At 45.7% G+C, this 26,246-nt stretch overlaps 1 protein-coding gene across 1 annotated transcript in view; it reads right to left on the bottom strand.

Annotated features, from left to right (window-relative positions):
- LOC126106204 (cytochrome P450 4g15-like) overlaps window positions 1–26,246 on the bottom strand; it is a 127,193-nt gene that overhangs the window by 33,745 nt on the left and 67,202 nt on the right. The gene's annotated exons all lie outside the window — the stretch shown is intronic.

Raw genomic sequence — 26,246 nt, 5'->3', positions numbered from 1 at the left:
TCAAAACCTCTCAGCCAAACAGAAGCTAAACGATGTCAAAGTTAGCGTAAGGAGGGCTATGCGTGAAACGTTCAGTGAATTCGAAAGTAAAATTCTATGTACCGACTTGACAGAAAATCCTAGGAAGTTCTGGTCTTACGTTAAATCAGTAAGTGGCTCGAAACAGCATATTCAGACACTCCGGGATGATGATGGCATTCAAACAGAGGATGACACGCGTAAAGCTGAAATACTAAACACCTTTTTCCAAAGCTGTTTCACAGAGGAAGACCGCACTGCAGTTCCTCCTCTAAATCCTCGCACAAACGAAAAAATGGCTGACATCGAAATAAGTGTCCAAGGAATAGAAAAGCAACTGGAATCACTCAACAGAGGAAAGTCCACTGGACCTGACGGGATACCAATTCAATTCTACACAGAGTACGCGAAAGAACTTGCCCCCCTTCTAACAGCCGTGTACCGCAAGTCTCTAGAGGAACGGAAGGTTCCAAATGATTGGAAAAGAGCACAGGTAGTCCCAGTCTTCAAGAAGGGTCGTCGAGCAGATGCGCAAAACTATAGACCTATATCTCTGACGTCGATCTGTTCGAGAATTTTAGAACATGTTTTTTGCTCGCGTATCATGTCGTTTTTGGAAACCCAGAATTTGCTCTGTAGGAATCAACATGGATTCCGGAAACAGCGATCGTGTGAGACCCAACTCGCTTTATTTGTTCATGAGACCCAGAAAATATTAGATTCAGGCTCCCAGGTAGATGCTATTTTCCTTGACTTCCGGAAGGCGTTCGATACAGTTCCGCACTGTCGCCTGATAAACAAAGTAAGAGCCTACGGAATATCAGACCAGATGTGTGGCTGGATTGAAGAGTTTTTAGGAAACAGAACACAGCATGTTGTTATCAATGGAGAGACGTCTACAGACGTTAAAGTAACCTCTGGCGTGCCACAGGGGAGTGTTATGGGACCATTGCTATTCACAATATATATAAATGACCTAGTAGATAGTGTCGGAAGTCCCATGCGGCTTTTCGCAGATGATGCTGTAGTATACAGAGAAGTTGCAGCATTAGAAAATTGTAGCGAAATGCAAGAAGATCTGCAGCGGATAGGCACTTGGTGCAGGGAGTGGCAACTGACCCTTAACATAGACAAATGTAATGTATTGCGAATACATAGAAAGAAGGATCCTTTATTGTATGGTTATATGATAGCGGAACAAACACTGGTAGCAGTTACTTCTGTAAAATATCTGGGAGTATGCGTGCGGAACGAAGTGGAATGATCATATAAAATTAATTGTTGGTAAGGCGGGTACCAGGTTGAGATTCATTGGGAGAGTCCTTAGAAAATGTACTCCATCAACAAAGGAGGTGGGTTACAAAACACTCGTTCGACCTACACTTGAGTATTGCTCATCAGTGTGGGATCCGTACCAGATCGGGTTGACGGAGGAGATAGAGAAGATCCAAAGAAGAGCGGAGCGTTTCTTCACAGGGTTATTTGGTAAGCGTGATAGCGTTACGGAGATGTTTAGCAAACTCAAGTGGCAGACTCTGCAAGAGAGGCGCTCTGCATCGCGGTGTAGCTTGCTGTCCAGGTTTCGAGAGGGTGCTTTTCTGGATGAGGTATCGAATATATTGCTTCCCCCAACTTATACCTCCCGAGGAGATCACGAATGTAAAATTAGAGAGATTCGAGCGCGCACGGAGGCTTCTAGACAGTCGTTCTTCCCGCGAACCATACGCGACTGGAACAGAAAAGGGAGGTAATGACAGTGGCACGTAAAGTGCCCTCCGCCACACACCGTTGGGTGGCTTGCTGAGTATAAATGTAGATGTAGATGTAGATGTAGTGCACTGAATACACGTTTAAAGTTGCAAGTGAGCTGTGGACACAACAGTGTGACATCTAGCACACAGAACTGCCAACTGTGGCAACAACAGGTACCCTGAATGACATTTTCACTTTTCAGCGGAGTGTGCGCTGATATGAAACTTCCTGACAGATTTAATCTCTGTACCGCACGGAGACTCGAACTCGGGACCTTCGCCTTTCGCAGGCAGGTGCTCTACCGACTGAGTTACACAAGCACGACTCACGACGCGTCCTCAGGACGGTAGGAGACGAGGCACTGGCGGAAGTAAAGCTGTGAGGACGGGTCGTGAGTCGTGCTTGGGTAGCTCAGTCGGTAGAGCACTTGCCCGCGAAAGGCAAAAGTCCCGAGTTCGAGTCTCGGCCCGGCACACTATTTTAACCTGCCAGGAAGTTTTCACAACAGTGGCCATAACTGGGCTTGTTATCGAGTCGAAGTAGCCGCGTGGGTCCGCCACTTGCTGTCGCCTGCCTTCCCTCTGTCCTGACAGCAAAGGGGATAATGTGGTGGCGTAAGGCCCCTGATCACCAGGCGCGGGATTAGCCGAGCGGTTTAGGGCGCTGCAGTCATGGACTGTGCGGCTCGTCCCGGTGGAGGTTCGAGTCCTCCGTCGGGCATGGGTGTGTGTGTTCGTCCTTAAGATAATTTAGCTTAAGTAGTGTGTAAGCTTAGGGAATGATGACCTTAGCAGTTTAGTCCCATAAGATTTCACACACATTTCTTTCCTGATCACCAGTCTCTGCACTGACATCCTGGCTTAAATTCCAAACGTCTCGACAGAACTGGGAACATCTGACACTGGTGATGTGAACCGTCCATCGGATGGGGACATTAAGGGGCTCCGGAAAGGCTCAAAATCATGAAAAGTTCAATTTTTACTTTTTTGCGTTTTCTGAATCTGCAGACTATTACCTTTTAATAGATATATAATTTATTCAATTCCGAAGACTTCAACTAATTTTAAATTTTTTTTTGAAATGTGTTCTACATGGGCGTGACCCACTGTGGCGCTGTTAAACTGCTGTCAAATGGTGTTATTATTAACGTCCGTGTTCATTAGGTACATTTTAGTGATGTGAGATAAAGTATGTGTTGTGGCTGACCTGTGATGGTTCAATATATATCGCTGGTGTGATTGTCGATTGTTTCATGTTTATTTACTCTGTCGTTATCTCGAAAATATTCGTAATTAATTCTGTTTCTTGAGTCTCTGTTTTGTTGAAGTATAATAATGAGTAAAAGTAAAGTTATTAGAAATCCTCTGAAGGCTTTTAAGAAAAGGAGAAATGTTGGAAAGCCAAAGGTATGTGTTATTACTGTAAACAATAAAGACGATAACCAAGTGAGTGAACCTAACCTCTCAAGTACACCTGCCCATAGCAGTCAAAGTGGGAAAGAAAATACTTCACAGAAGAAGCTTGGTTCAATGAGTGAAAACTATGAATGTTTTATGGGCGAATCGGATGTGAATGAAATATTTGATATGTCGGTTCTCAAAGGAACTTTTTCAAACTGTGTAAGATGTATTCATTGTAGTGAAGTTGCTCTGGAACTCTCCATAATAAAGCACGTAGGACTTGCTAGTGAAATACAACTGAAATGTGATAAGTGTTCATACATGACCACCTTTTGGAACAGTGTTGCAGTAACTGCAAGAAAATGGTAGCAAAATCTACGAACACAACATTAGATTTGTTTATTCCTTGCGTTCAGTTGGTAAGGGTGCTACTGCAGGTGCAATTTTCTGTGGCATCATGAATCTTCCAAATCCCCCAACCAAGTTTACGACCTATAATAAATTAATAGGGTCTAAAGTAGAAGATGTCTCTATAGAATCTATGAAGAACGCTGTGGAAGAGGCAGTAATGGAAAATAATGGTAACAGAGATTTGACTGCAGCGTTCGATGGTACCTGGCATAAACGGGGACACACATCTCTTCATGGTGTAGTATCTGCCACCAGTATGTATACAGGGAAAGTTTTAGATGTACCAGTAATATCAAAGTATTGTAGATGTCCACAAAAATATAAAGGTACACATGAAAATAATTGCAAAGCTAACTATAGTGGCAGTAGTGGAGGAATGGAAGTGGCTGGTGTTGCCAGTATATTCCAGCGTTCTGAGGCGTGTGATAAAGTGCGATATGTTAATTACCTTGGTGACGGTGATTCTAAAAGTTTCAAACATGTTCAAGGACTGAAGCCCTATGGTGATGATGTTGTAGTGCAGAAATTTGAGTGTATTGGACACGTACAGAAGCGAATGGGAACAAGACTTTGGCGACTGAAAGCTTCGTACAAAAAATAAAAACTCAGTGATGGTAAAGGGTTGGATGGGAAGGGAAGGTTAACTGACAGTGTAATTGACAAAATACAGAACTATTATGGAATGGCTATTAGGCAAAATACACAAAGTGTCGACGAAATGATGAAGGCTGTTTGGGCTCCTTTTTTTCATACTTCTTCAACCGATGAAAATCCCCAACATAGCTTGTGTCCCAAAGAAGAAGACAGTTGGTGTAAATATAACAAAGGATTGCTAATGGTGAAGTGTACACTCATAAACATAGTCTGCCTCATGCAATAATGGAGGTGATAAAACCTATTTTCAGAGACTTAGCAGCACCTGAACTGTTGAAAAAGTGTATTCACGGAAAAACTCAAAACCCCAATGAAAGTGTAAATAGTGTTATATGGTCGAGAATCCCCAAGACTGTATTTGTTGGAATAGAAACACTTCACTTTGGTGTGTATGATGCTGTTGCGACTTTCAATGATGGCAACATTGTAAGGTGCAAGGTATTTAGAAATATGGGAATGAAGACAGGTTCTAACATGGTACGAGCGATGCTTGCTTTAGACAAGGAACGCCTTCGGGCTCCAGACAGGGCTGTAAAGAGTCTAGAAATACAAGCAAGAGTAAACAGGAGGAGGAACAAGAGGAAGCTGGAGGAGGAGTTTGTAGAGGATGAAGATAATCCATCCTATGGACCTGGAATGCACTAAAAAGTTAATCCAATCTTTGTCGCCCGATTCCCAAAACTTTTATTTTCTCATACTAATTACATGTTTTCTAAGGATCTTCCAAACATATTTGTTTCAAACTTTCAGTAAATGTTACACAGTACCTTCTGCATAATTTAACACAGCCTTTTTCCAAAAAACTGTATATTTTTGAATATATAAATAAAAAATTGCAAAAAAATGTTGTGAATTTTCATTACAATTGAAAAAAAAATCATCTTTAATAACTGAACTACAATTTTGTAAAATCCCTGTGTTAAGTTGTAGCCCATATACCAATAAATAATCTGTAAAAAGTTCAACTTCTTACCTCAAATACTTTGTGAGGAAAGATGTAATTTATAAGCGTTATTTTAACATTGCAAGTATAGGGCGTTCCGGAGCCCCTTAAGCTCACGAGGGGACTGTACGAACTTCCCCTTAACGATTTGATTCATACTGACGGGATATGTAGGGCACAAATAGGACGTCAACGTGTGCAAATAGGGAGACGCAACTCTCAACCGTTTTCATGAGATTCCGATTTGAAAATTGTAAGCGACCTTATACAGGGAGGTTCACAATTTATGTTGCTCACTTCCAGACGTTTTAGATGGCCTTAGCAGATCAAGTTTGACATAGGAACCAATGTCCAGAAATGGTTCGTTTCTATGTTACAAGGAAAACGATATGTACAGATTTCACTCCTATTTACTGTGATATTATAACAGCTGTTCGATATGACGACCACCAAGTTTGGTGCGCACAGTGTATCTGCGCCGTGAGTTTGCATAAACTGTGTCCAACATGCGTGGTGTAAGGTTGATCACTCCTTCCGCAGCCACGATCTGTGGAACCAGATCTTCCTTCGACTGGACAGGGGTGTCGTAGACAAGACTCTTCATGTAGCCCCACGAGAACAACTCCGAAGGGGTTAAATCTGGGGACCGCGGTTGTCGAGCATGTGATCCGCCTCGACTGATCCACCTGTCCCCGCAAACTGCGTTCTCGTGATTTCGGACCCGAACTGCAAAATCAATTGCCACGCCATCGAGCTGGAACCACAATTCGTGCCGAATGTCCAGTGGCGCATCTTCCATAAACTCCGCCATCACTTGTTGTAGGAATATCGGGAATATCGCGAATACGAGTAGCTGCCCAAATATTGGTACCGAAGGTATGCTGAAATCTTTGAGGTGCCTTGGGGGTTTTCTTCTTCCCGAATGTGGTTGTTCTGAGCATTCAAAACAGTTTCGCTGTTGAAGTGCGCTTCGTCGGTGAACAAAATTCACCTTGGAAACTGAGGTAAATCCACGCAATGACGTAAAAACCAAGTACAGAAATTGGCAAATGGCACGAAATCCGCCGGGAGCATAGCGTGTGCCTTGTGAGGGTGTGTGGGAGGTGTTGGTGTCCGTGCAGAACACTCCAGACAGACGAGTGAGAGACATCCAAGTCACGTGCAGTGGCTCGAGTACTCGTCGATGGGTTCTCTTCAACTTTACGAAGCACCTCCTCTTCCAGTACGACAGCGCGCCACCATATTGTAACACCCCAGTTTGCTCTGTCGCTTGTGAAATTTCGCGCAGCCGTTGTTCTTCTGTGGCAAACATGGCGAGTGATGGAGTGTTACGATTCGAGAAGTACGCGTGGCTCAGGCGTGGAGCTACTCTGCCACTACTGCGAGCTTCTCTGTAAATTAATACCGTATCCGTGCACTCTGCGAACGTGTATTCTGGCATCCTGTCACTACAGTACTACTGTAAAAAATGGTTCAAATGGCTATGAGCGCTATGGGACTTAACTTCTGCCGGCCGCGGTGGTCTCGCGGTTCTAGGCGCTCGGTCCGGAATCGCGCGACTGCTACGGTCGCAGGTTCGAATCCTGCCTCGGGCATGGATGTGTGTGATGTCCTTAGGTTAATTGGGTTTAAGTAGTTCTAACTTCTAGGGGACTGATGACCACAGATGTTAAGTCCCATAGTGCTCAGAGCCATTTGAACTTAACTTCTGAGGTCATCAGTCCCCTAGAACTTAGAACTACTTAAACCTAATTAACCTAAGGACATCACACACACCCATGCCCAAGGCAGGATTCGAAACTGCGACCGTAGCGGTCGCGTGGTTCCAGACTGTAGCGCCTAGAACCGCTCGGCCACTTCGGCCGGCAGTACTACTGTAGTCACTGGGATGTGAACCGACGCATCACCAGGGAGCATGAACACAAGGCAAATGGAAATAGAGGATATCACGTGACATCGCATTATCGTTCCATTCTTGAATGTGGGTAGTCTACAACAGGCGAACTGCGTTAGAAACATCTAGCGCGCGACTCACAAGGGAACCTTCCCATCGCAGCCCCCTCAGGTTTAGATATAAGTTGGCACAGTGGATAGGCCTTGAAAAACTGAACACAGATCAATCGAGAAAACAGGAAGAAGTTGTGTGGAACTATGACAAAAATAAGCAAAATATACTAACTGAGTAGCCCATGCGCAAGATAGGCAACATCAAGGATCCACCTAACTTGTACACTTGGCGAATGGGTAAAAAGATTCTTCTACCTTGCCCGATTTAGGTTTTCTTGTGGATGTGATAATCACTCCCAAAAAGGTGATGAAAACATAAGAGAGTGTCACATAAACTGCAACAAATGAATGCAACAGTTTCACAGTCGCACAGTTTTCCCTGTGCTCTGTCAAAACATATGTCTTTAACGTTTTCATACAACTTCCTCATACTACAGCGCAGTTACATCGCATCGGACGGACGGACAGATAATAATTGTCTGAAAACAAAAAATTATTTTCACTCGAGGGAAGACTTGAACCAAGGACATCTTATTCCGAAGCTGCTCACGCTAACCACGGGACCACGGCGCTCCTGAGCTCACAGGAGCCTTGATGCTGCCTATCTTGCGCACGGGCTACTCAGTTTGTATGTTTTACTTGTTTTTTCATAGTTCCAAACAACTTTTTCCTGTTTTCTCGATTGATCTGTGTTCAGTTTTTCAAGGCCTATCCACTGTGCCAACTTATAAATAAATCCACGGGGGGGGGGGGGGGTTCGATGGGGAGGTTCTCTTGTCAGTAGCTCTTTTTTCCTTGTAACATGGAGACGAACCGTTTCCGGACGTGGGCTCCTGTGTAAAACATGATGTACTGAGTCCCCTCTACAACCTCCAGAAGTCCGTAACACGCTGCCCCCCCCCCAAGAGTGCGCAGCCGAGCGAGATAAACGTTAGCTCTGCAGTTGCATTTCACAATTGGCCTTCAATGTAAATAGAAGGTGGGAGATCGGAATGGCAAGGGAATGGGTTAGCGGTATCAGCTGCGTCGGACATTATGCGGACTGTCTCCGGCACGGTTTGCCTCAAGCTCGTAGACGAAGCGGCTTGTGCGAGGCTGCTACACAGATCCGTAGATGGATTCCACTTTGGCCATTCTGGCGGGAACGTGAGCGTGGTGACGGTCGATCGTGCGCCACGCATGGTAGCCGCGCGGTCTAAGGGTGCCTTGCCACGGTTCGCGTGGCTGCCCCCGTCGGAGGTTCGAGTTCTCCCTCGGGCATGGGTTGTGTTCTTCTTAGCGTGCGTGTTTTTTTTTTTTTTTTGGTCATCAGTCTACTGACTGGTTTGATGCGGCCCGCCACGAATTCCTTCCCTGTGCTAACCTCTTCATCTCAGAGTAGCACTTGCAACCTACGTCCTCAATTATTTCCTTGACGTATTCCAATCTCTGTCTTCCTCTACAGTTTTTGCCCTCTACAGCTCCCTCTAGTACCGTGGAAGTCATTCCCCCATGTCTTAGCAGATGTCCTATCATCCTGTCCCTTCTCCTTATCAGTGTTTTCCACATATTCCTTTCCTCTCCGATTCTGCGTAGAACCTCCTCAATCCATACCTTATCAGTCCACCTAATTTTCAACATTCGTCTATAGCACCACATCTCAAATGCTTCGATTCTCTTCTGTTCCGGTTTTCCCACACTCCATGTTTCACTACCATACAATGCTGTACTCCAGACGTACATCCTCAGAAATTTCTTCCTCAAATTCAGGCCGGTATTTGATATTAGTAGGTTTCTCTTGGCCAGAAATGCCTTTTTTGCTCGCTGTTCTCATTTCTACTGCTTCTCATTACCTTCGTCTTTCTCCGATTTACTCTCAAACAATAGCGTGTACTCATTAGACTGTTCATTCCGTTCAGCAGATCATTTAATTCTTCTTCACTTTCACTCAGGATAGCAATGTCATCAGCGAATCGTATCATTGATTTCCTTTCACCTTGTATTTTAATTCCACTCCTGAACCTTTCTTTTATTTCCATCACTGCTTCCTCGATGTACAGATTGAATAGTAGGGGCGAAAGGCTACAGCCTTGTCTTACACCCTTCTTAATACGAGCACTTCGTTCTTGATCGTCCACTCTTATTATTCCCTCTTGGTTGTTGTACATATTGTATATGACCCGTCTCTCCCTATAGCTTACCCCTACTTTTTTCAGAATCTCGAACAGCTTGCACCATTTTGTATTGTCGAACGCTTTTTCCAGGTCGACAAATCCTACGAAAGTGTCTTGATTTTTCTTTAGCCTTGCTTCCATTATTAGCCGTAACGTCAGAATTGCCTCTCTCATGCCTTTACTTTTCCTAAAGCCAAACTGATCGTCACCTAGCGCATTCTCAATTTTCTTTTCCATTCTTCTGTATATTATTCTTGTAAGCAGCTTCGATGCATGAGCTGTTAAGCTGATTGTGCGATAATTCTCGCACTTGTCAGCTCTTGCTGTCTTCGGAATTGTGTGGATGATGCTTTTCCGAAAGTCAGATGGTACATCGCCAGACTCATATATTCTACACACCAACGTGAATAGTCGTTTTGTTGCCACTCCCCCCAATGATTTTAGAAATTCTGATGGAATGTTATCTATCCCTTCTGCCTTATTTGACCGTAAGTGCTCCAAAGCTCTTTTGAATTCCGATTCTAATACTGGGTCCTCTATCACTTCTAAATCGACTCCTGTTTCTTCTTCTATCACAGCAGACAAATCTTCACCTTCACAGAGGCTTTAATGTATTCTTTCCACCTATCTGCTCTCTCCTCTGCATTTAACAGTGGAATTCCCGTTGCACTCTTAATGTTACCACCGTTGCTTTTAATGTCACTAAAGGTTGTTTTGACTGTCCTGTATGCTGAGTCTGTCCTTCCGACAATCATATCTGTTTCGATGTCTTCACATTTTTCCTGCAGCCATTTCGTCTTAGCTTCCTTGCACTTCCTATTTATTTCATTCCTCAGCGACTTGTATTTCTGTATTCCTGATTTTCCCAGAACAAATTTGTACTTCCTCCTTTCATCAATCAACTGAAGTATTTCTTCTGTTACCCATGGTTTCTTCGTACCTATGTTTTCCTTCCCAACTTCTGTGATGGCCCTTTTTAGAGATGTCCATTCCTCTTCAACTGTAATGCCTACTGCGCTATTCCTTATTGCTGTATCTATAGCTTTAGAGAGCTTCAAACGTATCTCGTCATTCCTTAGTACTTCCGTATCCCACTTCTTTGCGTATTGACTCTTCCTGGCTAATGTCTTGAATTTCAGCCTACTCTTCATCACTACTATATTGTGATCTGAGTCTATATCTGCTCCTGGGTATGCCTTATAATCCAGTATCTGATTTCAGAATCTCTGCCTGACCATGATGTAATCTAATTGAAATCTTCCCGTATCTCCCGGCCTTTTCCAATTATACCTCCTCCTCTTGTGATCCTTGAACAGGGTATTCGCTATTACTAGCTGAAACTTGTTACAGAACTCAATTAGTCTTTCTCCTCTCTCATTCCTTCTCCTGTAACCTTTTCTTCTACTTCTTCCCCTACAACTGCATTCCAGTCGCCCATGACTATTAGATTTTCGTTCCCCTTTACATACTGCATTACCCTTTCAATATCCTCATACACTATCTCTATCTGTTCATCTTGAGCTTGCGACGTAGCATGTGTACCTGAACTATCGTTGTCGGTGTTGGTCTGCTGTCGATTCTGATTAGAACAACCCTTACACTGAACTGTTCACAGTAACACACCCTCTGCCCTACCTTCCTGTTCATAACGAATCCTACACCTGTTATACCATTTTCTGCTGCTGTTGATATTACCCGATACTCATCTGACCAGAAATCTTTGTCTTCCTTCCACTTCACTTCACTGACCCCTACTATATCCAGATTGAGCCCTTGCATTTCCCTTTTTAGATTTTCTAGTTTCCCTACCACGTTCAAGCTTCTGACATACCACGCCCCGACTCGTAGAACGTTATCCTTTCGTAGATTATTCAGTCTTTTTCTCATGGTAACCTCCCCTTGGCAGTCCCCTCCCAGAGATTTGAATGGGGGACTATTCCGGAATCTTTTGCCAATGGAGAGATCATCATGACACTTCTTCAATTACAGGCCACATGTCCTGTGGATACACGTTACGTGTCTTTAATGCAGTGGTTTCCATTGCCTTCTGAATCCTCATGTCGTTGATCATTGCTGATTCTTCCGCCTTTAGGGGCAATTTCCCACCCCTAGGACAAGAGAGTGCCCTGAACCTCTATCCGCTCCTCCGCCCTCTTTGACAAGGCCGTTGGCAGAATGAAGCTGACTTCTTTATGCCGGAAGTGTTCGGCCGCCAATGCTGATTATTTATCAAAATGTAGGCAGTGGCGGGGATTTTTTTAAAATCTCATTTTGTTCGCTTTCGTTCGTTCCATCTGCTTGGGGCGGACGTCGTAAGACACCCGATTTAGTTCGTTGTTGATCGATGAACTCAGTTTTTTTTTATTACGGAGGGCAGCTAACTCTCTGACCAAACACGCCGAGCTACCATGCCCGCAGCCCCTAGACCTTAGGTTAGTTAAGTTTAAGTGGTTCCAGGGGACTAATGACCTCAGAAGTTAAGTCCCATAGTGCTCAGAGCCATTTGAACCATTTATTAAGTCCCATAGCGCTCAAAGCCATTTGAACCAATTTAAGAACTTTCAATCAAAGTATAGTCATTTTATTTTATCTTAATTCGTGACGAGTATATTGTGTAAACCATTCTGCACTGCAGGAATAGGGATGATGCTGATCGTAGAAACACGGAAAACTTTAAATATTGTCATATACAGGACATGTAATTGACGCTGAATTTTTACTTGCGCACGGCTTTTTCACTGAGTCTATTGCAAAAGAAACTTGGTTTACGTTCATACACGGTTCTCGCTGATCAGACAATTTGGCGGCGTACCACGCACATCGAAACGTAACAGGGAATATTGCTGCAAACAGCTGATGTCGTACGATTGATTGAATTTTTATGCAATCTTCTCTAGAAGCAGTATCCCCCTTTTGTTCGATGATGCATGCAAAATTTTGTAGTAGTTTTTAAGGTTCCTCAACTGTCTGGCAAGAAAGTGTCAGGTGCACCAGCGGAGTACATTTTGGAGATATTACTTTAATACTGCACATTGGCAAACACTCTCCATCCCAATAGTTTTGTCGAACAAAAGAAAGTTTCGTCGTCGTATAAAATGACATGCCCATGAATCTAGAAGTAAATTAAGTTGTTCTTCTCTCATGCGTGGCTTCAACACATCGGTTAGGGAATTATTGTACAATGCTGTTCCGAGTTTTTCGGACTGATGAAGGTGCCATCGTACCGTTTTTGTATTTGAGTGTGCGCATCAACTGATCCAAATGAGTCAGTGGTCTCTTGAAAGACGTTTTTCCGAGTAGAGTATGAAGATAATAAATGAATGATTAAACATTGATAATTTGCTCACTAGAAGATAATTGTGATTCATTGTACCGTCACAGTTGCACATTTTTAATGAGATTAAATGTTTCTATCACTCTGGATCATCTTCAGATCTGAGTAGTGGCATCACCGACCCGTCTTGCGTACTGAGAATCACATATCATATACGAGATTACATGATTTTGAATCATCTTCATGTGTCAGCAGTTGCGTCAGCATTCCGGCTTGTCTACTGAGAACCACATATATGTGATTCTGAGTATACAAGATGGGTTGCTATCTAGCTAAAAATGTGCTACTAGACGGCACAATAAATCAGAATTATTTTAAATATCAATACAGCTGTTGAATATCTCTAGACGTTTATGCCAGCTGTAGTCATAATAAGTCTGTTGTCAGAATTACGTGGGTGATTACGCTGGAATGAAAAACACAAACCAGTACCAACAGCAAGTTTCGATCGAGAGACCCTGCGTTTATGGAACTAAGCGCTTATGCTTTCGGCTACAGGATCGTCGAACGCTAGCGACCATACAATGAAAATGAGCACGTCCATAATTTTCAAACTGCATTTTCCCGAAAACGGTTGAGATTTGCGTCTTGCTGTTTACATTTGTTGAAGTCCAAATACACTCCTGGAAATGGAAAAAAGAACACATTGACACCGGTGTGTCAGACCCACCATACTTGCTCCGGACACTGCGAGAGGGCTGTACAAGCAATGATCACACGCACGGCACAGCGGACACACCAGGAACCGCGGTGTTGGCCGTCGAATGGCGCTAGCTGCGCAGCATTTGTGCACCGCCGCCGTCAGTGTCAGCCAGTTTGCCGTGGCATACGGAGCTCCATCGCAGTCTTTAACACTGGTAGCATGCCGCGACAGCGTGGACGTGAACCGTATGTGCAGTTGACGGACTTTGAGCGAGGGCGTATAGTGGGCATGCGGATCCTACGCAGTGCCGTAGGGGACCGCACCGCCACTTCCCAGCAAATTAGGGACACTGTTGCTCCTGGGGTATCGGCGAGGACCATTCGCAACCGTCTTCATGAAGCTGGGCTACGGTCCCGCACACCGTTAGGCCGTCTTCCGCTCACGCCCCAACATCGTGCAGCCCGCCTTCAGTGGTGTCGCGACAGGCGTGAATGGAGGGACGAATGGAGACGTGTCGTCTTCAGCGATGAGAGTCGCTTCTGCCTTGGTGCCAATGATGGTCGTATGCGTGTTTGGCGTCGTGCAGGTGAGCGCCACAATCAGGACTGCATACGACCGAGGCACACAGGGCCAACACCCGGCATCATGGTGTGGGGAGCGATCTCCTACACTGGCTGTATACCACTGGTGATCGTCGAGGGGACACTGAATAGTGCACGGTACATCCAAACCGTCATCGAACCCATCGTTCTACCATTCCTAGACCGGCAAGGGAACTTGCTGTTCCAACAGGTCAATGCACGTCCGCATGTATCCCATGCCACCAAACGTGCTCTAGAAGGTGTAAGTCAACTACCCTGGCCAGCAAGATCTCCGGATCTGTCCCCCATTGAGCATGTTTGGGACTGGATGAAGCGTCGTCTCACGCGGTCTGCACGTCCAGCACGAACGCTGGTCCAACTGAGGCGCCAGGTGGAAATGGCATGGCAAGCCGTTCCACAGGACTACATCCAGCATCTCTACGATCGTCTCCATGGGAGAATAGCAGCCTGCATTGCTGCGAAAGGTGGATATACACTGTACTAGTGCCGACATTGTGCATGCTCTGTTGCCTGTGTCTATGTGCCTGTGGTTCTGTCAGTGTGATCATGTGATGTATCTGACCCCAGGAATGTGTCAATAAAGTTTCCCCTTCCTGGGACAATGAATTCACGGTGTTCTTATTTCAATTTCCAGGAGTGTAGTCTCCCACATAACCTGTCACTACGAATCAAATCGATGAGGGAAGTTCGTACGGTTCCCTTGTCGGGGGCCCTCTTACTGCTGTATGGGAGGAATACACTAAGTGTTTGGTGGCACTGGGTTTCACTTTCCCAGGTCTCTCATCATCATCCAACACAAACACGACATCACACGAAGAAGGGGTGCCAGGGCGCGTGGAGGATAGGAAAAACCTTAAGAATCTGGTGGCTGAAACTGCCAATCAGACGCGCATACGACTTTATTAATCGACCCGAAGTGAGTTTGGATGACACATGTATTTGCATCAGTTCCATATAATTCAATTTTATTTCCGAAATCATCATATTGGCTAGCAGATGGTGACTTGATAGAGTCAAGGCGATGCTTGACTAGGCGTTCTCACAGAGTGGGAGACCGGGAGAACGCTCTGGCCGTGGAGAAAGCCGAACATCTTCTGTACTCAGGACCGGACAGCAGGGCCTGCGTGTGGTCCACCGTTATCTTGTTGAAGATAACGTCAGAGATCTGAAACAAAGGGGACAGCCACAAGCCTTGTTTTTGGGTCATTAGTCTTGTGGTTGATTCGACGACATCCGTCACGAATTCCTCTCCTGTGCCAACCCCTCCATCTGAGCGTTGCAGTTGTATCTAATGTCCTCAACAATTTGTAGCGTGTATTCCAATTTTTGTCTTGCCCAACAGCTTTTTCCCTCTACAGCTGGCCTTAGTACCACTTTAGTTAATCGTATGTCCTATCATCCTGTCCCTTGTTCTCTGTGTTTGCCATATATTTCTTTTCTCGACGACTCTGCACAGAACCTCCTCATTCCATATTGTATACTGTCCAGTCACATTAATGTGCCCACAGCCTACGTGCGACTCCGACGTGCAATAACCACTGACGGACGGTGAAGTGGATGGTCTATAAAGTGTGTCGGGCGGGACGCGGAAAACAGTGCGATTGTAGTGCGTAAACGAAGCAACGTCCAAATGGCCATATGGGATTTAGGATCAAGGGTGGAAGCATTTCCGAAATCACTAAGTTTGTCAACTGTTCACGTGGTGATGTTTGCTTTGTAGGGCGCTCAATTGCACAGTCATCAGAGCCCGTACAAAATCTCAATTTGTACACACTCCAATTTTTACACAATCCAATTTAGCCAATGTCACGAATGATGATGAAGATTATGATCTATAGGGAGAGACGGGTCATATACAATATGTACAACAACCAAGAGGGAATAATAAGTGTGGACGATCAAGAACGAAGTGATCGTATTAAGAAGGGTGTAAGACAAGGCTGTAGCCTTTCGCCCCTACTATTCAATCTGTACATCGAGGAAGCAATGATGGAAATAAAAGAAAGGTTCAGGAGTTCAATTAAAATACAAGGTGAAAGGATATCAATGATACGATTCGCTGATGACATTGCTATCCTGAGTGAAAGTGAAGAAGAATTAAATGATCTGCTGAACGGAACGAACAGTCCAATGAGTACACAGTATGGTTTGAGAGTAAATCGGAGAAAGACGAAGGTAATGAGAAGTAGTAGAAATGAGAACAGCGAGAAACTTATCATCACGATTGATGGTCACGAAGTCAATGAACTTAAAGAATTCTGCGACCTAGGCAGTAAAATAACCAATGACGGACGGAGCAAGGAGGACATCAAAGGCAGACTCGCTATGGCAAAAAAAGGCATTTCTGGCCAAGAGAAGTCTACTAATATCAAATACCTGCCTTAATTTGAGGAAGAAATTTCCGAGGATGTACGTCTGGAGTACAGCATTGTACGGTAGTGAAACATGGACTGTGGGAAAACCGGAACAGAAGAGAATCGAAGCATTTGAGATGTGGTGCTATAGACGAATGTTGAAAATTAGGTGGACTGATAAGGTAAGGAATGAGGAGGTTCTACGCAGAATCGGAGAGGAAAGGAATATGTGGAAAACACTGATAAGGAGAAGGGACAGGATGATAGGACATCTGCTAAGACATGAGGGAATGACTTCCATGGTAGTAGAGGGAGCTGTAGAGGGCAAAAACTGTAGAGGAAGACAGAGATTGGAATACGTCAAGCAAATAATTGAGGACGTAGGTTGCAAGTGCTACTCTGAGATGAAGAGGTTAGCACAGGAAAGGAATTCGTGGCGGGCCGCATCAAACCAGTCAGTAGACTGATGACCAAAAAAAAATGATCATGATGAAATGTCCAGGACAACAAGAACACGCAGTCCCCGGGCAGAGAAAATCTCCAACCAGGCCGAGAATCGAACCCGAGACCCCCTGGTCCAGAGGCAGTACTAGACCACGAGCTGTGGACAACTGTTCACGTGACGCCTAGGTTAATGTATACCGTGCTATCCAAAACTGGGGACGAGGTAACTGCGGTGCACCACGGGCCATAGATGACAGGGTTGAAGGACGGCTGCAGATATACGTGCAGCCGAATGGACTTTCAACCATCAAGCAACTGACTGCCCAGGGGGCTACCAATGATGTCTCCTCATCGACCGTTCACTGGATGTTGCTGCGTATCGGCCTCCTCAGCAGGTGCCTGGTTCACGCACTCGTGCTGGCTGCCGTTTCCTGTCAATGAAGGCTGGAATTTGCATGACAATACTGCAACTGGTCGTCCACTGAATTGCGACAGGCACCTTTTCACATGAATGACCGTTTTGTGCTCCATCTGACAGATGGCCGTTGGCGTGTAAGACCTGTGACGTCTGAAAGTGAACAAGGGAGGAGTGTTATGGCCTGGGGAACTTTTTCCTGCCATTCCCTGGCTGATCACGGCAGTCTGGAAGGCACAAAGGATCAACAAAAATACGAATTTATCCTTACGGACGCTGTGCACCCCTACATGCAGCTTGTTTCCCCTCAGCACGTTGGCATCTACCAGCAGGACAATGCAAAGTATGACACAGCTCTCAGTGTACGTGCTCGCTTCAGGCAACACGAGAGTGAGTTTCCCCTGGCAACAAAATTCCCTGTATTTAAACCCAGTCAAGAATCTGTGGCACCTCGTGAATGGCTCCACGGCCATGTCGGTATCTTCCGGGACCTCTTTCAGTGTCTTGCTATACGACTGTGCTACAAAAACCTTGCTATTAAAGCTTTTGACAGGTGCTCAGACAATGGCTCTGAGCACTATGGGACTTAACTGCTGTGGTCATCAGTCCCCTAGAGCTTAGAACTACTTAAAACTAACTAATCTAAGGACATCACACACATCCATGCCCGAGGCAGGATTCGAACCTGCGAACGTAGCGTTCGCGCGGTTCCAAACTGTAGCGCCTAGAACCGCTCGGCCACTCCGGCCGGCTGACAGGTGCTCACATTAACGCGACTGGACCGTGTATATGTTAAAAATCCTCTGGTCGTCCGGTATGATACGGGCCCCATACACACGGGTGGCGCGAGTGTTTTGTAACCAAGCTGTTTGTAGACTGATTGCATTTCCATAGTGTTATAACATACGAGGTCTGCCACATTCTTCACGTATGCGTCAGCCTATGTGATCACTCCATTTGATATACACTCCTGGAAATGGAAAAAAGAACACATTGACACCGGTGTGTCAGACCCACCATACTTGCTCCGGACACTGCGAGAGGGCTGTACAAGCAATGATCACACGCACGGCACAGCAGACACACCAGGAACCGCGGTGTTGGCCTTCGAATGGCGCTAGCTGCGCAGCATTTGTGCACCGCCGCCGTCAGTGTCAGCCAGTTTGCCGTGGCATACGGAGCTCCATCGCAGTCTTTAACACTGGTAGCATGCCGCGACAGCGTGGACGTGAACCGTATGTGCAGTTGACGGACTTTGAGCGAGGGCGTATAGTGGGCATGCTGGAGGCCGGGTGGACATACCGCCGAATTGCTCAACACGTGGGGCGTGAGGTCTCCACAGTACATCGATGTTGTCGCCAGTGGTCGGCGGAAGGTGCACGTGCCCGTCGACCTGGGACCGGACCGCAGCGACGCACGGATGCACGCCAAGACCGTAGGATCCTACGCAGTGCCGTAGGGGACCGCACCGCCACTTCCCAGCAAATTAGGGACACTGTTGCTCCTGGGGTATCGGCGAGGACCATTCGCAACCGTCTCCATGAAGCTGGGCTACGGTCCCGCACACCGTTAGGCCGTCTTCCGCTCACGCCCCAACATCGTGCAGCCCGCCTCCAGTGGTGTCGCGACAGGCGTGAATGGAGGGACGAATGGAGACGTGTCGTCTTCAGCGATGAGAGTCGCTTCTGCCTTGGTGCCAATGATGGTCGTATGCGTGTTTGGCGCCGTGCAGGTGAGCGCCACAATCAGGACTGCATACGACCGAGGCACACAGGGCCAACACCCGGCATCATGGTGTGGGGAGCGATCTCCTACACTGGCCGTACACCACTGGTGATCGTCGAGGGGACACTGAATAGTGCGCGGTACATCCAAACCGTCATCGAACCCATCGTTCTACCATTCCTAGACCGGCAAGGGAACTTGCTGTTCCAACAGGACAATGCACGTCCGCATGTATCCCGTGCCACCCAACGTGCTCTAGAAGGTGTAAGTCAACTACCCTGGCCAGCAAGATCTCCGGATCTGTCCCTCATCGAGCATGTTTGGGACTGGATGAAGCGTCGTCTCACGCGGTCTGCACGTCCAGCACGAACGCTGGTCCAACTGAGGCGCCAGGTGGAAATGGCATGGCAAGCCGTTCCACAGGACTACATCCAGCATCTCTACGATCGTCTCCATGGGAGAATAGCAGCCTGCATTGCTGCGAAAGGTGGATATACACTGTACTAGTGCCGACATTGTGCATGCTCTGTTGCCTGTGTCTATGTGCCTGTGGTTCTGTCAGTGTGATCATGTGATGCATCTGACCCCAGGAATGTGTCAATAAATTTTCCCCTTCCTGGGACAATGAATTCACGGTGTTCTTATTTCAATTTCCAGGAGTGTACATTCATAACAGACCTAATGTCATCCCATATATGTTAGTTGGAAAAATTTACCTCTTAATCAATATTCTGTTGTGATAGTATATTTTTTCTATGTCTGATATAATTGTGTACATACAAACTGTTGCACCCGGGCAGTTGTATGATTTGGCTGACTGACTCCAATTGTGTGTCATCGATACATTTGATACGTGGCGCCATTGGCCGCAGTCTCTTCTCGGTATTCGTTTGAGATCTCTGTGTCGCGTGGCCGCGGTTTTCCTCTCTGGTCGCTTTTCGGCTGTTTAAGCGCACCGGCGCTGCGGGGAGAGGGCTGGTCTTGGTCGGTCGGCTGGCCGGCTAGCTGGCGGTCGCTCTTAGCGCGTGCTCTGCCCCTTCCTGTCACGTGGGCTGTGGGGCCGTGGGCGGAGACGTGCGTGCGGTCGGCGAGTGTGTGCTGCGTCCCGCCTGTGCTGCTAGACGATGTGAACGTGAGAAAGTGGCTTTGGAACGTATCAGCCTGCAACCGGATACTCTACAGAATCAAACGGTGGGAATTGTTCAGCTTCTAAAAGTCCTGCTGAATATATGTATGTTGAATTTCGTGCAGTTTGCAGTTAACGGCTATCCCAGTGTTTGGACGTCCTTGCTGCGCAACTTATTGAACAGTGGCTGCCTGTGTGAATGAGGTTTGCCTGTTTTGGACGCACCTGAGATGCTGGCAAGGAGTGTGCATCTAAGGGCCGGCCGCGGTGGTCTAGCGGTTCTGGCGCTGCAGTCCGGAGCCGCGGGACTGCTACGGTCGCAGGTGCGAATCCTGCCTCGGGCATGGGTGTGTGTAATGTCCTTAGGTTAGTTAGGTTTAAGTAGTTCTAAGTTCTAGGGGACTTATGACCTAAGATGTTGAGTCCCATAGTGCTCAGAGCCATTTGAACCATTTTTGCATCTAAGTGCGTGTCTGTGCACTCCGAAATAACCACGGGTTCGATTTTCTGGCACTTCTTTCTGCCTCTTCCTATTAAGTGTAATCCACATATAGTGGCATTCTTTTGTAAAATTAAGAGGTTTATGACAATGTTTTTCTTCTTGCATGTAATTATTATTGTGTTCTGGTTTCTACACCGTCTGCAGTTTTCTCATGGTGAATTTTTATGTATCGTGGTTCCTGTGCAAAGAGAGTGTTAACTGTTGTTGCAGACAATGATTGCAAGAGATTTAATTTGGCTGCAAAGAGTAATTGTATTTCTGTTTTTAAATTTTTCTAATGTTTTAAGGATTGTGTTACGCTGGATACGCCCCGTTGCTGTGTGCTTTCATATTGTAGTTTTAGTGGTACAATCAGCGGTCCGCATCATCAGTTGTAGCTGGCCGTTTGACTGGGGGACGACGCCAGTTTGAATTGTAGCCGATAGCGCGGTCGATTTCTTTATCAGTGGACTCCAGTTCTTCGGCGAATTGAAGTTGAGCATTTTATTATTTGTTCCTGGTGACGCCGAGGCGTCCGTCTTTCCTTCTTCGCCGTTCCCTTCAGCTTTCATTCAGAACCGATACGAGTTGTAGTTTCCGCTCACCTCTAATGTATTATTACTCATTACTGAAACTTTGTAATACCTGAAAGATGCCTTTTATTGTACTGAGTTTTTAATATCTTATTTACAATGAGAAATTGTGAGTTGTTTCTGTAGTTATATCTTAAACGATATCCTGCTTCTGTGGGAGTTTTAGTCAGTAAACCAATTATTATTTGTATGGTTCTTAAGATTAATGAAAAGATGGCTTTAAAATTATTTATTGTTTGGGGTCGGCTTTGCCGCCCGTTGACACGTTGTCTGTTTAGTAATGTTTCAAATTCTGGGACAATTATGTATATTAATGTGGGGTAACAACAATTTTCTGTAGTCATGAAATTGTTAAATAAAATCTGTTGGAAAATACAAACCAGGGTTTGTGTTTGATTGGCAAGTATTGCCTTGTCTTTTTGAGTTGAAGTATCCGTGAGGGTGTGTCCCGCGTCTCAACATTAGTCATTTTTGTTTCATGAAGTATGCAATGTCGCACTACTAAACATTTAAAGCAAGTTGCCATTCATTGGAAAACTTTTAAATCTTTTCAAGATCTAATAGACTATTTGTGAAGCTTCTTTTAAACAGTAAAAAAAGGAAAATGGCTCTGAGCACTATGTGACTTAACTTCTGAGGTCATCAGTCGCCTAGAACTTAGAACTAATTAAACCTAACTAATCTAAGGTCATCACACACATCCATGCCCGAGGCAGGATTCGAACTTGCGACCGTAGCGGTGGTTCGGTTCCAGACTGAAGCGCCTAAAACCGCTCGGACACTCTGGCCGGCTTTAAATAGTACTTCAATCTAAATAACTGTATCAGCTGCAAAACGCCTGAGATTACAACTTTTAATGTCTGCAAGCTAATTAATATGCAACACGAAGAGCAGGAATCCCAAGACGCTACCCTGAAACGAACCTGATGTTTTTAGGTACTGAATAACATTTCGTCCGATGATCTTACTTCGCCAGTGGTCGTAATACAGTTGTGTGCCAACTGTTTATCCTCGGAACCTACCGAATCCTATGATTCTCCGGGGCCAAGGAGAGTGCGTGTTCCTTGAGCACTAACAGGTTTGTACCTCGGACAGATATCAGACGAGGACGAGACTGTTATTTCTTGTGCTGCATAGCCTACAGTGCCTGCATCTCTTGAAACGACAATGGGCACAGTCTGCGTGCCCTCTACAGGAGCTGTGTGGGAACCAATGACTGCCACCCAGGGCGATGGAAGTAGAACAGAAACACCGACAACGATGGAGAGAACCACGGGGAAGCGTCGCATCAGAAGAATCAGCAGAGTGAAGACCGAACACATTACACCCCCAGCCGTCACTTATCTGGTTTTGGTGTGTGTTCACTCCAGGTAATTGACTAACAGATCAACAGAGAGTGCAAAACTGCCGCAATGTCGGGTAACGCAAAGAAAGTAATAAGGCCCTGTGGCTCCTGATTGAACTACAGTGGCAGTGTTGACATTAATTGGTTCAGAATTGATCCATTTTAATTAAAAAGCGGTGCACATTGATGTTATATTCAGCTATCGAACACCAGATGCAAATGTTGAACATAAAATTAATTAAGAAAGTGACTTGGGATTTCAACTACTTGATTGAAAACAGATGCAGTCGATTAGCACAGATTTATTTTAACTCACGACCTTCAATCATCACATTACATGACTCTCCTAACAGGCAGTGGTAATAAATTGCGTTTGTGTGCGATAAATCAAAAGTAATTCCTATCGACTGACCCAGGTGTAATGCGAAGTGCGAGAAGAATTCTACGATACACGGCCCATGAAACCCTCTTGGAAACTTTGCCGACGTGATCCAACAAATTAATCAGTGGCCAGAGCGGGCGCAATATCACCGAATTCAGCGTGGCGGAGCGGTGTCGTTGTGTGGCCGTCGGCCGACCTCGTGGTGCTGCAAGGCTGCGCTCGTCTATTCACTTATAGCTATCTTGCTCAGTACATAGCTGAACCAAAGCTTTGTATCTCCAGGCTCAATCGTTCCATTTGCTAAGTCCTAAACTGCAGAGATGCTCACTCACTCTCAGGCAAGCTGAGTAGAGTACGCCATGTCCGCACTTTAGGCAAGCTGGTAACGGAAGACCCCTACAGAGACTTCTCACAGTTCGCTCTTCACCTCGGTTTCCCCTCCTGCAAAATCACTTACGCCAATTGCAGCACAAGTCGTGTTAATTATGCGTCGCTTCCCAGCACTGACCAATGCCTGCTCTGGGAAGTGAACAAATTGCCACAAAATTTCCCTTCCTCTCAACTTCTGCTATTTAGCTCCTCCAAGGCCACCCATCAAGGTTAGCGTCTGCACAAACACCAATTTTTCCAGAATTCTGACTCCCAGGAGAGTACTTCAAATTCCTTGGTCCTACGTTCCCATCGGAGGCTGGCGTATTTCATTCTGTCGCTCTTCACCTGATTTACTTCAGGCTCTGCAGACCGTGAATTCAGCATGAAGTTGCTATAGCACGAACACGCATATTTTGACCTCTGTTGACCGCTCCACCGTAGCTTTGCGCGGCTTTCTCGCATGTTTCACTGAAAACAGGACGACGGACATTTATCAACAGCCATACAAGTTCTCCATCTGCTTCCTGGTACACCAGCATGGGGTCAACCACCCAGTCACTGTCACTCATCTTAAGGCAGCTGGAGGCTGCACCCCGTTACCACTTTCTCAGAGGTTGAGCCGCCCTAAGCTGCCTATTGTCTCTTCCCTTCGCCGCTCCCCCTGCAGCCATGGTCAATTCTGAGTACTTCCCTGGGATAAACTAGCCTCCAGTAAATCGACGTGTTTCCACAAATATTTCATGTCGTGGGAATTACTTTAAAACCATCACCCGACATTAATTATTTCAATACGTCCATACTGTACCCTCTGCAAGATGAATTGTGCCTTTTCAGTCATTTTTGTTCAGCCCTACTGCTCGCTCAACGTGAGTTAAGTGATCTTTAATGACTTCATGTAAGGGGCATAGTTGTTGCCACCTTACAGAATCATTTAAGTTCGGGTGTGCAACCACAGAAACCCTATTTCTTCCCCTAGTATTTCGCGTACAACAATCGCTCCGTCGTTTTAAACCTGCGCACCACGCCCCCACGTGTGCTGCCCCATGTACACTAACTCCAGGGAGTTCGTACCAGCGTAGATGCAGCGCCGCGCCACTGCTGGTTCACTGGGCTGTAAGAGCCAGGTGTACCTTAACCCTTTTGGCCCCAGACGTTCCTGTCCCATACCACAGCCTTCTTTCTTTTTCTTTTTTGGTGGGTGGGGTGCGCAAGTACTAGTGGCTTTGCCAATGCTACTTCAAAACAGAGAACTCTAGTGATGTACTACAGAACTTACACGAATACAGTGAATTATAGAAGTCACATATAGCGTTCAAAGCAACAGTCGGCGCGGAAATTGAGCTTCCTGTTGTAGCAGATTTTGATATGCTTCTATTTATAGTGGCCATATTGAGGAGATCATTTACAATTAAAGTTATTGTAACGTAAATTTGATTTGTACTACTGCTTTTATGATAATTATCGAAATGAAACAACTGGGACAGTATACAGTTGCGATACAAAATTTATTACATATTTAGGCCCGTTTTTGCTTGTTATTTCAGACTATAATTTGTTTTAGGACATTAGCTTGATTAATGCAAGGATCATCATAATGCACAGCAAACGGTTCATTGATGGCAGCCGTCTGTATTAGCCGGTGTGTCTCCTGCGATTGAAAATGGAGAAAATCGAGTTTCATGCTGTTACTAAACACTTTCATTTGAAGAGTTAGACTGCCGCACAAATCAAAACAGAAGTGGATGAAGTTCGCGCAGGCTCTGCGTCATCACTGAAGACGTTTCCTTCTGGAATAATGATCTTAAACGTGGTCGGACAAGCACTCCAGCCTTTCAATTGAGGTCACTATAAAAGAAACCACGGACAAAATCCATGGTATGGTAGTGCACGGCCAACGCATAAAAATTCGTTGAGCATATCAACTGAGTGAGCGCATAATATCCTACACGGAGAATTGGCTACGTAGAAGGCGAGTGCGAGGTGGGTGCTACGATTGCTCACAGTCGACCGAAAGCACAGGTGACACAATATTTCGTCACAGCGTCTGGCGACGTTTAATCGGGATCCCGCAAGACTTTTTACGCCGATTTGAGAATGTTGGTGCAACCCACATCTGTCATTACCCACCAGACTCAAAACTGTAGTCAAGACAAGTGGCAAAAGATGCTGAAAGTGCACCGATGAAGGCACAGACTATTTTTACAGCTGGTAAGGCGATTTTTTGGAATTCCCAAGGAATAATACTCATAAAAAGGCGGAACCATAACTGGACACTATTGTGCTTCATTGCTGAATCGTTTCAAACTTGAGTCGGCTGAAAAAAGACCAAGGCTGGCAGGCAAAAAAGTGCTCTCTCACCACGTTAAAGCACCATCCCACACATCGGCGATAACAATGACGAAACTGCATGAATGGGGCTTTGAATCGTTTCCTCACCCACCCTGTTCATCAGACTTAGCCCCCAGTGGCTTGTTCCTGTTTCTTAAGTTGAAGCTTTGGCCTGCTGCCAAGAAATTTTTATCAAATCATTAAGTGATACTTGTAGTCAACGAGTATTGTACCGAGTTTGCGAGAATCTATTTTCCCGATGGGAAGAACGAGCTGGAGGATCAAATGACCAAGTGCATATCCCTCAAGTGAGACGATGTGCAGAAGTAAAGTGAGTTGTCTAAGAAAGAAACATTTTTTCTTGCTTTTTACCAGACTTATCAAACCACCCTCGTACGAGGGTTGCCCAGAAAGTAATGTACCGCACTATTTTCTTGAACAATTCTTTATTGAACCTAATTAAAACTGAAGAATAATGTTTTATCCACACACCCTATTTTTCCACGTCATCTCCATCCCCTTCTGTGGCCTTCCTCCAGCGCGAAATAAGGGCGTGTACGCCCTGTCGATACAAATCCTTGTCCTGGTGGCGGAGCCAGTGCTTTAGTGTATGAATCACCTCGTCATCGTCCGGAGAATGTCTTCCACGAATGGCTTCCTTTAATGGAGAATGACAACATCAGCTCGGTGCAATGCGTTACGTGCGACAGCCGTGGGTGGCCTCCCCAACCTGTGCAGATCGTGGAGCTCCACCGAACCGCCTC

This window comes from Schistocerca cancellata, chromosome 10 (assembly GCF_023864275.1).
Source record: "Schistocerca cancellata isolate TAMUIC-IGC-003103 chromosome 10, iqSchCanc2.1, whole genome shotgun sequence".
In the NCBI taxonomy this organism is placed as follows: Eukaryota; Metazoa; Arthropoda; class Insecta; order Orthoptera; family Acrididae; genus Schistocerca; species Schistocerca cancellata.
This window is presented reverse-complemented; position numbering and strand designations above follow the sequence as displayed.